A 10,338-nucleotide genomic window follows, 5' to 3' on the forward strand; every position below is an offset into this window, starting at 1 on the left:
CTTATATAATCATGATTAAATAGATGTGCAAATGACAATTCCAAACACAAGGATGTATAGTGGTTCGGCTATGTACTTACTCCACTCCCGACAACCGCACTCTCTCCTAGAGTGTGCCGGATTTCACTATTAATGGTTTTAAATCAGGTTCACCGTAAACCTTTATAGCCCTACACAAAGGACTCTACAATTTATGATCTACACATGAGTAAAGGTCCTACACTAAGAACCTACATTTAGGGCCCATAGAAAAGGTCCCACACTATGCATCTACGTTTAATCCACACCGACCAAGGTCCCACATTAGGCACCTATGTTTATACCACATCTGCCAAGGTTCCACACTAGGCACCTACGTTTAGGCCACACCAGCCAAGGTTTCACACTAGGCATCTACGTTTAGGCCACACTAACCAAGGTCCCACACTAAGCATCTAATTGAGTTTGTGGATAGCAAACTCTTAGCCTCAATCCTACACGAGGAAAGAGACTAACTTGTGGCCTCTTAACAATGACAGTTACTTGTCGGAATGAGTCCTCTTTTAAAACTTGTCTTGGGTTGCATGATCTTCGCTCTCTCATGCTTGAATCAACTCCCTGATCCTCCCCCGATCATGATGCTATAGTTTTCCTATTTTTTCAGCTTCACGATCAAGTACCTTGCATATGATGTTCCTATTAAGGTAACCAAGGTAATGGGAGTGGATTGAATCTCCTATCAAAGGTTATGAATGAATTTCCTAAGAGATTCAACTAATGGATGCTCTAGAGTATCATGGAGACTGAGGATTTACCAATGGGTTTGGTCTCTATACTCTAGAACAGGCTAGAGATCATGTTATTCATAATAGGAGCTTTGAATGCTCATTAAAGTGAGAAATCACAATGAAGGAATATGAATCTCATGTGGATAGAGTCTAGGATGAGTGGGATAATCTTGGGATACACTAGAGACTTTGAAATGTCTAAATCCACACATTTCATAAAGTTCTGGGTCCTATATTTATAAAGAAAAAGTTCCAGCGGATCTATAATGGCTACTTTTCGGTTCTACCGAGTGAACCTTCGATGGCACTGAACTGTAGTCGGTGGCACCGAATTATCTCTCGATAGCACCATATTAGATCTTGAAGTTGCTGGATGAAATTTGTTACCCTCGTTGCACCAAATATTGTTCTTTGAGGGAAGTCGGTGGGACTTAAAGTCCAGTCAGTGGTACCGAATTAACTTTGAATGCTGCTAAACTGTTTTGGGCACTTTTGATGGCACTGAAGGTATCTTCTATAACACCCCGAACTTTTCAATACCCGAGTATTAAAGTTCTCGAGTGTTACCGTGAAGTTTAACTTGATACCCACATGTGTACAACACCTAGCTATCCTAACCTTACATCCATTCCCTGACATGAATCTTACTGTTGGGAATAATCTCCATTCATAGATCCAGTATCTGAGTATTAATTTTAAAGAAAAGACCATCCATCATGTGACTTGACATAGATACCTTCCCTTAAGTGAATTAACAAATAACCGATTATCCATAATGATTTAGATAAAAGTTCTTTTGTAAGAATTATTCAGAAAGGTGCATAAAACTAAGTAAAACCATTAGATTTCACAAAACTCTTAGATCAACAATAATTATAGAAATGCCATTGACAAATCACATGGTTCTCATGACCCGTTTCATGTGAAACTTTATATCAGGCCTAATGATCATAAATCAACCATACATATCAGATTTCGGCCATTGGATCAATAGGATCAATGAATAAAACAGGCATTCACTTGAATATGGCCCACTTAAACCTTGGAACTACTCTGTCTTTGGCCAGATGTCCTGATTGGACCCTTGGGACGTGATGAGCGGTGTAGATCTCATGTAGATACCACTATGGGCCTCACACAAGTGTTGTGTGCACACCAGAGTGGTGCATGCACACCACACTGTAACTCAAACATCGGTCAAAGACTCCTTGACCCGATAGAATTCAAAACCAACCCTTCGTTCCCGCCAAGCTTGGACGATTAGCCACTGCAACGAGCTAAGAGCCACTACCATCATCTGCACGGGCGATCCGAGCCGTCCATCGAGTCCAGAAGAGGGATTTGACCAAGACCATGTCGTCCAAGAACACTCATGCATGCACACGTGGCTACATGAACTGGTGCAAGAAGTCCAGACGTCATATGACTAACACAAACGAGGCCTGCCTGCGATCACTGTGGCTCACCATGACCAACTGATGGAAAATTAGAACCGTCCATGATGATCATGGACCAAAACTGATTAAAGTCTGGTCCTTTTCACCAACCAAAAACCCAACACAGTCTTCCCCAAAAGTTCCTCCGCAAACAGCGTAAAAGGGAAACCTGCACAAGGAAATCTAAATAAGTGTGGTTGGTTCAATCAGAGCTATCCAAACTGGGGTTAGGACACGTTTGACCAGACCCATGTTGTGGAAAAGGGAGGGAGTCTGCTAGGATAGAACGCTGGAACCACGGATCGCGCTGTTTCTCAAAATCGAACTACATCCGATCTTGTTGCTGTGTAAGATTGACGCGGAGTTTTGCGCTACGTAACTTCCTTTACGCAGAAGGATACCTGGGTTTAACCAGGCTATAAAAAGGAGGCCCTGGGCCCTACCATCCGCATGACAGAAAATAAAGAAAAGAAAGAGAGATCGAGAGGAATTTGTTTTTAGAAAGAGATATCGAGAGAGAGCTCCAACTCCAGCCACACTACAAGGAAAGAAACTTTTACTGGTGGTCAAAACCGCCAGTAAAAGTGCCCAAAACCGTTAGTAAAGGTTTTACCGGCGCTCGTCTGAGCGCCACTAATGGTGTAGTTTTTTACGGTGCCCACTCTGCCTTTCGCGTCGCTTTTGTTGGCTACTGGTATTTCTAACGGGAGTGCCGACAAAAGTATAAAAGCACCTGCAAAAGTCTATCCAAGTGTCGCCAAAAGCTTGGTTTTCGAACACTTTTATTCACAGAAAAGCGCTGACAAACGTCTACACAAGCGCTGGTAAAAGTCTTTGTATAGATTTAAAAGGGCTGCCAGTAATTTATTATTATTATATATAATTCAATTGAAACCTGTATTTTTTTTAACATTTGAAACATAAAAATGATGCAATACAATTAAAACTAATATTAAACAAAATTTATATTACTATACAATAAAAAAATATAATATTTATTACAATAAATTGAAAATGGTCTTGAATATAAATAAATAAATAACAAATCCTCTATATGGTCTACTCCTTAGCACGAGTGGCATCAAAAGGCTGAAGTGCTTGTAGGCCTAAATTTAGGCACAATTGATTAAAGTCTTGCACGAGTGGCGTCAAATCTGATGACTGATAATGACACTTCCTTTCTTTAGGAAATAGCTTCAATTTCCACAACTCGCCAAAAACATCTGTACTTTTTTGGTCTGTAAAATTACTGGAAATGGCAGCAGCATTTTCAGATGGGGCATCTTCATCTTTATCAGATGTCACACTTGTTGTAAGATTAGGTGGTTCAGCAATGGAGAGTGTCAACTGACCCTAAAAAAACAATCAAGTTTGAGAATTTTTTATATAAATAACATAATTGTTGTTGTTGGGCAACAAATACATTTTAAGTATTCTGCCCATAAGCAAATAAATAAAATGAAAGATAGGCATTTAAATACCTTCTCCTTTGATTTCTCCCTCTTGGCTTGAGTTTCTTTACCATTGGAAGCTTATTTGTTGCCAGAAGAAAACGACGAAAAGTTAAGTAGCAGACAACCAATAAAAAAATAATTAAAAATTAAAAATTAAAATTAAAATCCATGAAAAGCATGTGTAAATGCTCAAAACAAAGGTGTTCCCCCTCCAGGTACAAACAAAACACATTGTCAAATAGAAAACCATTAAATGCATTGGGATGCATACCTGGTGGCTGTATGGTCTACTCATCTGACAACTCACTCACAACTAGCTTTGCTCTTCGATCAATGACTTCAAATAAATCTGATAGTAGCTAATGATTTTAGATTCCCAAAAGATCATCATATCTGAATATTAACCTCTTGCATTTAGTTAACATGAATAAAGCCTCACAAAAATTTCATGAAAAATGCCCATGTGAAAAACAAAACTAGATCAAGCCATCACATATTTGGTTGAGGAGCAGATAATTCCTCTAGACTCCAATTCACATGAAAGAAGTATCTGCATTATATTCAACCATAGCAATTCAAGTATAAGCATAGATCAAAACCTTTAAACCGATTAGGGAATAATAAGCCCCTTTCTGAGCTCTGACTGAATACTTATATCAGTAGATGCAAAGTCACAAAGCTCTATAACCCACCGATGACAGCTAGACGCTTGAAAAGGTACGCAATATGCAAGAAAGGGAAAGACAACCACAACTTGAAGAAAATTAACTATGATCTCAACTACAATGCAGTCGGCATGTTGTTGGTAGAATTTTAGAAGTCACCTTTTGTGAGAGCTTATCAACCTCTGCTCTGACTAGGGCAACTGAATTAAGAGCTCCAGAGATCACTTGATCTCTCTTCATCTCCTCAAGATTTCTCTCCTTATTGGCTGTATCCTCTATGAGGACCAAACTACAAGGTAGTTTCCTTGACAACTCCTAGCAAAAGCTAGGAATCTAATTTTATAACAAACAGCTAAGAACCACACACCAAACATAACACATAGTCAGCTCTCACTAACCCAAAGAAAGGCACTAAGAAAGAGATACACCAAAGTAAAGAACAAACATATCACCAACTGTATTGAAGAAATAAATATTATCAAAAATCAAATTTATGGATCAACAACGCAATAGTTCGCCAACAGACAAGCCAACATAATAAAAACAATCCAATGCAGTGGATACTAATCCATAGACAAATTTATGGAGATGTGCGTCTATTTCAAAAAGATGAGTTGTCACTTCACAAACATGAATTTTGAGACTAATCCATGGACACATTTGGTTAAAACTTTTGTAAAACTCCGTTGTACTCAATTTTTATAAAATCATGGCATGCATGTGAGGTTTCTTCTAAAAGACATCCATACATAGAAACTCTGTTGTACTCATAAACCTAACTGACAACAAAGATCCAAACAAATAAAGGACCCCATTTCTTAGGAACAGTCACAAGCCTAATGCATAACTGTTGTCAAAAGTCTTAAATCTGACTTTGGGTTGGTCAACCGGTCGTGGGTTAGCCACGATCGGTCGTGGGAGCCACTCGACTTAAAGTCCAGCAACTTAGGATTTTTTGTGTCGGGCTGCTCGACCGATTGTGGGGATGTCTCGACCGGTTGTAGGGTCCTATGACCAGTCGTAGCCTTGGCTCGACTAATCGTAGTTACGCAGATTCATTTCTGAATCTGATGCGGACTGCGGAAATTTGAGTCAGTCTTTTGCAAGGTGCGAAAAGAAGTTGTCTAAACTATAAATAAAGGTCCCTAGGGCTTTTCTAGGTATGATGGGAAATAATTCTAAAGCTTTCTAAAGCGGTTCTAGGGAAATCAAAGGGTGTAGCAAGGGTGAGATTCGAGGTTGTTCGAATCGGGTAAGTCCTCTCTTGTAAGTTTCTTTTCATAGTGGATTTCTGTCGCTTTGTGCCATGGTTTTTTCCTGCAAGGGTTTTCCACATTAAAACTTTGTGTTCTTTTGTGATTGCTTGTTACTATTGAATTGCTATCCTAGATCTAGATCTGTGTGATTCCGCAAAGAAAATCCCCAATAAGTGGTATTAGAGCAATCGTTGGGGCACAAATCTGAATCTGCAAAATTAGTAATAATGGGAAACAGCAAGTTTGATATTGAGAAGTACTCAGACAAAAATAATTTTGAGTTACGGAAGGTTAAGATGATTAGCTTGTTAACTAAGGACTGCGAGATTAAGGCTCTTGAGGAGCAGAAATCTACCACAAAAGATGATGAATGAGAAAACCTTAGTAATGCTTTAGCCTCTATCCGTTTATCTCTCATGGATGAGGTTCTCTATAATGTTTTGAGGGAGAAAACTGCGGCTAGTTTGTGGGCAAAGTAAGAGAACATCTATGCAAAGAAGTCCTCTAAAAATTGCCTACACTTGAAGCTATAGTGTTATACCTTCAAGATGGCAGGGGGTGGAGATATAGAAGCCCATATCAGCAACTTTAATAAATTGATGTGCAAATTGCTGGATATAGAGGAAGTGGTCAAAGATGAGGAACAAGCATGTATATTGTTGAATTCTCTTCCCGCATCATATGAGTCTTTTAGGGACACGATGTGCACCAAAAATTAAACCCTAAGTGTTGACACTGTTATCTCAGCCCTTCAAGGAAAGGCTATAAGAAAGTTAAACGGTGACATAGGGACATCTTCCGATGCACTGATTATGAGGGATAGAGATTTTGAGAGAGGTACAAGATCCTCAAGACCTAGATCCAAATCCAAGGGCAAGGGCAAAGGAAAATTAAAGTGTTGAAATTGTGGGTTGTCTGGACACATGAAGAAGGATTATAGAAATCCTAAAACGAAGAAAGAAAATTCAGCAGCTTCTTCCAAGGAGGCCAATGTGGTCACATCTGATGAAGAATCAAGTGGTGGTGATGTTCTGTCTGTTTCCATGATTGGTCACTTACACGACAATCATAAAGACGAGTGGATACTTGACATAGGAGCATCTTATCACATGACTCCTCATCGAAGTTGGTTCACCAGTTACAAGGAATGCGATGGTGGACAGGTTTTTATGGGCAATGACAATGCCTGTAATGTTGTGGCTATTGGCACAGTGAGTATCAAGATGTTTGATGGGATGGAGCGTACCTTGACTGACATTAGGCACATTCCTGATATGAAGAAAAGTCTGATTTCTCTCGGTGCACTCGAGGCTATAGGGTGCAAGTTCACTGGTATTGATGGTGTCCTTAAAGTTTCAAAAGGGGCACATGTGGTTATGAGAGTGCAGAGGCATGGAAACCTTTATAGGTTGATTGAGAGCACTTCGGTAGGTGGAACGGTAACAGCTATTGCAGACTCCATGTCTCTACATATGTGGCATGTTCGTCTGGGCCACATGAGCGAGCGGGGCATGAAGGTACTTTCTGATCGGTGTTTGATTCTAGTTTTAAAAAATTCTAATTTAGATATATGCGAGCATTGTATATATGGTAAATAATCTAGACTGTCTTTTAAATCTGGAAAACCTGTTTGTAAGGGAGTGCATGATTATGTGCACTCTGATGTATGGGGGACACCGCTAGAAGTTTCCATTAGGGGGTCGTCATGGTTTGTTTCATTCATTGACGACTACTCCAGGAAAGTTGAGTTTACTTCATGAAACGTAAATCTGAAGGTTTTACCATATTCAAGCAATGGAAGGCAATGACAGAAAAACAATCAGGCCGAAAAATAAAGGTTTTAAGGACTGACAATGGTGGAGAATTTACTTCTACTGAGTTTAATGATTATTACAAGCATGAAGGGATCATCATGCACAACACAGTGCACCACACGTCCGATCAAAATGGTGTGGCTGAGCGAATGAATCGGACTCTCTTGGAGAGGGCCAGATGCATGTTAAGTAATGCTACGTTGAGCAAGGACCTATGGACTGAGGCCGTTAATATAACTTATTATTTGGTGAACTGATCTCCTTCAATGGCAATTGAATGTAAAATCCCAGAGGAAGTATGAAGTGGTTAGAAAATCGACTACTCAGATCTACGCATATTTGGTTGTGAGGCTTACTCTCATGTACCGTCATTTGAGAGAGATAAGCTAGACCGTAGGGCCAAAAAGTATATCTTTATTGGCTATGGCATTGGTGTGAAAGGTTACAGGTTATTCGACATGGTCACACGCAAGGTCATCACTAGCCGTGACGTCAGATTCGATGAAAGCTCCCTATTTCGCAAGAATGATCAAAAGGAGTAAGAGGAACCAAAAAAGGTGATCGTAGATATTTAGATTGATATAGATGATACACAAGCAGAGATAGATGCGAAGAAAGAGGTACAGGGTCAGGTGGAGCAGCCACTTGTGAGAAGGAACCCACCGCATATCGTAGGTTACTGGCAAGATACAGGGACGACTCTAATATTGCATATGCCCTAATTACAGATGAAGGGGATCCGTTTACTATTTAGGAGGCTCTTGATGAGCCTGATGCAGAAAAGTGGAAGGCGGTGATGGATGATGAGATAGACTCGTTGTACAAAAATCACATATGGGAGCTGGTGGAGCTTCCTTTAGGCCGAAAAGTGATCAAATGCAAGTGGTTATTCAAAAGGAAACATGATAGATACAAAGTAAGGTTGGTAATGAAGGGTTATGCTCAGAGAGAAGGAATCGACTTCACAGAGATATTTGCACCGATGGTTAAGCAGGTATCTATCAGATTCGTGTTGGCGCTGGTTGCCTAATACGATCTCAAGCTAGAGCAAATGGATGTGAAGATTGCATTCCTGCATGAAAAATTAGAAGAGTAGATCTACATGAAGCAACCAGAAAGTTACGAAGTTAAAGGGGTAGAGAAAAAGGTTTGCTGGTTAATGAGGTCATTGTACGACTTAAAACAGTCGCCTAGGCAGTGGTATAAAAAATTTGATTCTTTCATGGTGAGTCAGAAATTTACTCGGAGTGAATACGATCACTGTATCTATTACAAGACACAGAGTGATAGAAAATTCATCTTCCTAGTACTGTATATTGATGATATGTTGATCACCTATCATGATATGTCTGAAATCAACATACTGAAGACTTAGTTATCAGGGACATTCGAGATGAAAGATCTGGGGGCTGCAAAAAGGGCTCTTAGCATAGATATTCATAGGGACAAGAAGAGGAGCAGGCTTTAGTTATCACAAGTAGAATACCTTGAAAAGGTGTTGATCAAGTATGGGATGGATCAGGCAAAGTCGGTAAGCGTTCCGCACGCGGTTCACTTTAAGCTTTCCTCAGAACAATGTACTAAATCTAATGAGGAAAAGCAGGTTATGTCTCATGTGCCCTATTCGAATGCGGTTGGCAGTTTAATTATGCCATGGTCTGTACGAGACTGAATATTTCACAGACAGTTGGTGTTGTGAGCAAATACATGTCAAACCCCGGCAAGCAACATTGGGAGGCGGTGAAATGGCTACTTCGATACATTTGAGGTACGAAAGACTACGTCTTAACTTTTGAGAAAACAGGGACAAAGTTGGTAGGGTATGTGGATTCCGACTACATAGGCAGTATAGATTTCAGGAAGTCTACTTCAGGATACTCATTTGTACTAGCGGGTGGAGCAATCAGTTGGATGTCGAACCTTCAGTCCGTGGTGGCTCTTTCCACAACCGAAGCAGAATATATGGGAGTGACGAAAGCATTTAAAGAAGGTATTTGGCTCAGAGGCATGATAAATCAGTTGAGACTTCAGTAGGAGGTCATGCCGATTAACTGTGATAGTGAGAGCGCTATCAATTTGGCTAAAAATTCTGTTTATCACTCTCGTACTAAACACATTGATGTTCGTCACCACTTTACCCAACAGGTGCTCGAGGAAGGAGGCGTCACATTGAAAAAGATTCACACTAGCTTGAATCTAGCAGACATGCTCACCAAGGTCGTTCCTATAGAGAAGTTCAAGTTCTTTGTAACTTTTCTCAGCTTGGCGATGGTGTAAAAGAAGGACGGAGTGTGCAAGAGAAGCGTTGATTGAAGCTATGATGCAATGAAGAGATAAGCGAAGAGATCAAGGAGCTACACGGTTCAAGATTGAAGACTTGGTGGAGATTGTTGTTAAAAGTCTTAAATCTAACTTTGGGTTGCTCGACCGGTCGTGGGTCAGCCACGACCGGTCGTGGGAGCCGCTCGACTCAAAGTCTAGTGACTTGGGATTTTTGGTGTCCGGGCTGCTCGACCGATCATGGGGATGTCTCGACCGGTCGTAGGGGTCCTATGACCAGTCGTAGCCTCGGCCCGACTAGTCGTAGTTATGCAAATTCGTTTCCGAATCTGATGCGGACTGCGAAAATTTGAGTCAGTCTTTCGCAAGGTGCGAAAGGAAGTTGCCTAAACTATAAATAGGGGTCCGTAGGGCTTTTCTAGGTATGATGAGAAATAATTCTAAAGCTTTCTAAAGGGGTTTTAGGGAAATCAAAGGGTGTAGCAAGGGTAAGATTCGAGGTTATTCGAATCGGGTAAGTCCTCTCTCTTGTAAGTTTCTTTTCATAGTGGATTTCTGTTACTTTATGCCATGGTTTTTTCCTACAAGGTTTTTCACGTTAAAACTTTGTGTTCTTCTGTGATTGCTTGTTACTATTGAATTGCTATCCTAGATTTAGATCTGTGT

At 40.3% G+C, this 10,338-nt stretch overlaps 1 long non-coding RNA gene across 1 annotated transcript; it reads right to left on the reverse strand.

The window, feature by feature from the left end:
- Positions 1 to 3,153: 3,153 nt before the first annotated feature.
- LOC131225279 (uncharacterized) lies at positions 3,154 to 4,280 on the reverse strand. Its single transcript, XR_009161286.1, has 2 exons — positions 3,685 to 4,280; positions 3,154 to 3,556 (listed from the first exon to the last, which is right to left on the reverse strand). It is a non-coding gene; the product is annotated as an uncharacterized LOC131225279 (long non-coding RNA).
- Between the last annotated feature and the right edge of the window lie 6,058 nt (positions 4,281 to 10,338).

Source organism: Magnolia sinica, chromosome 14, assembly GCF_029962835.1.
Source record: "Magnolia sinica isolate HGM2019 chromosome 14, MsV1, whole genome shotgun sequence".
Classification (NCBI taxonomy): Eukaryota; Viridiplantae; Streptophyta; class Magnoliopsida; order Magnoliales; family Magnoliaceae; genus Magnolia; species Magnolia sinica.